Source organism: Kryptolebias marmoratus, linkage group LG8 (assembly GCF_001649575.2).
Source record: "Kryptolebias marmoratus isolate JLee-2015 linkage group LG8, ASM164957v2, whole genome shotgun sequence".
NCBI classification, from domain to species: domain Eukaryota; kingdom Metazoa; phylum Chordata; class Actinopteri; order Cyprinodontiformes; family Rivulidae; genus Kryptolebias; species Kryptolebias marmoratus.
The window spans coordinates 9,316,498-9,318,119 of NC_051437.1; the positions used below are offsets into that span (position 1 = coordinate 9,316,498).

The window sequence follows — 1,622 nt, forward strand, 5'->3', positions numbered from 1 at the left end:
TGTCATGAGCGCTGGTGCCAGCCTGGGAGGAATCCCTGGAATCTTTTTCGGCTGACCTGGCTGGTGACACAGTCCCAACAGGCCCCCCTGCTTCTTTCTCTTTCTGAGCGAACTTCCCTCACAGGGAGGAAAAACATTTATATTAAATTAAAGGCCTGGCATCCCTTGAAGGAACGCATGCCGCCCTGCTGCCTTTCACGACACGGTTTTAGACTGAGGTCGTCTCACGTTGGGAACTTATGGAGTTGTAGCCACTTTGGTCAAACCTCGAAAATAAAGTTTCGTAAGATCTTCTGCTCGGAGGACGTATTGTGAATGACTCTCAGCTACCCCCACGCCAGATTTCAGCTCAATATCTGTAAAACCGAAGGGGTTATAGCTGTTTTTGTGTTGGCTCGTGTTGATTAGCTGCAGTGGCCATCTTGAATTGGGGTGACCCCCAAAGTCGATCAGTTGTAGATAAACATCCGGTGAGTATTTTGTGCGCGATTAACCAAAATCCGTTCACTGGTTCATGAGATATTTTGCTAACAGACAGACAGCGTTGACTCCAACAGTTGATAGAAAAGGTTTAAACAGAATCACGCACGATCAGTTAATGCTCAGAGTATGTGATAGGGATGACTCTCAGTTACAACCACACCAAATTGTAGCACAATATCTGTCAAACTGACTGAGTTACAGCCATTTTTGTGGTTGCTAAGGCGGATTGGTGTGGCGGCCATCTTGAATCGAGTTGACTCCAAATGTTAATCAGTTATAGATGCACATTCATTGACTACTTTCACAAGGTTTTATCAAAATCTGTCCAGCAGTTCGTGGGATATTTTGCTAACAGACAGACAGAGTTGGCTCTAATAGTTAATGCCAAACGCACACACAGATGAAATATAATCACATATAGATGATTCAAGCCAAGGGGAAAACAAAACACCTATTATCCTCATAGAGAGTGCAGCTGACAGCTGACAGGGGGGGACAGAAAGTCCACCCTGTTTCAGGCAGGGCGGTGAAGTCCACCGGCGCTGACAGGGTTAATCATACCCATATGGTGTAGGAGAGGTTTGGTCCAATGCTGCTGTGGGCCAACAGGAGAGGGAAGGCTGGGTGGGGGCAGAACAGAAGGGAGAGGACAGCAGGACAGATCAGTCTCCCAACACCTGCACCTGGTCTCTTTGGTCCCCATTCAGTCCCGAACAAAAGTCCCTTTAACGGATCCGAGGACCAGCATCCAGACCTCATCCCGGTGATGGACACCTGACTTTCAACTTTTGGACACGAGCCTTCAGGAATCTGATTTTTTTTTTAAATTTTATTTATGTTTCTCTAAGGGACGCGTCCAGTTAAAACCGACTGATCAGACTTTTTTTTTTTCTTTTTCTATAATCTCGAGGAATTTTCAGACCAATCGGATTGTTTGTTTGTGTTTCGTGCGTTAAAAAAAATAAAAAATAAAAAAAAAAGCCCAGCCCACGGAGGAGAAGGTCCGGCTGGCTCCGAAGCGCAAAACGCGCGGAATTCAGCGGCGACAACCCCGCAAGTTTGGGGCTCGTTCCCAGAGGCGCAGTCGCGGGAGACAAGGGCAGAACTCTAAGGTAGGACATTTACCCCCCCCCCCCCCC

The 1,622-nt window shown here is 47.2% G+C and overlaps 1 protein-coding gene across 2 annotated transcripts in view; it reads left to right on the forward strand.

Moving 5' to 3' along the window:
• Positions 1 to 1,094: 1,094 nt before the first annotated feature.
• Positions 1,095 to 1,622, forward strand: part of LOC108232144 (semaphorin-3F-like) — a 15,573-nt gene continuing 15,045 nt past the window's right edge. Inside the window, exon 1 of one of the 2 annotated variants that reach the window (XM_017409751.3) lies at positions 1,095 to 1,595. The gene's annotated coding sequence lies outside the window, so the exon portion shown is untranslated. The remainder of the gene's footprint in view (positions 1,596 to 1,622) is intronic. The other variant, XM_017409749.3, reaches the window with a different exon arrangement.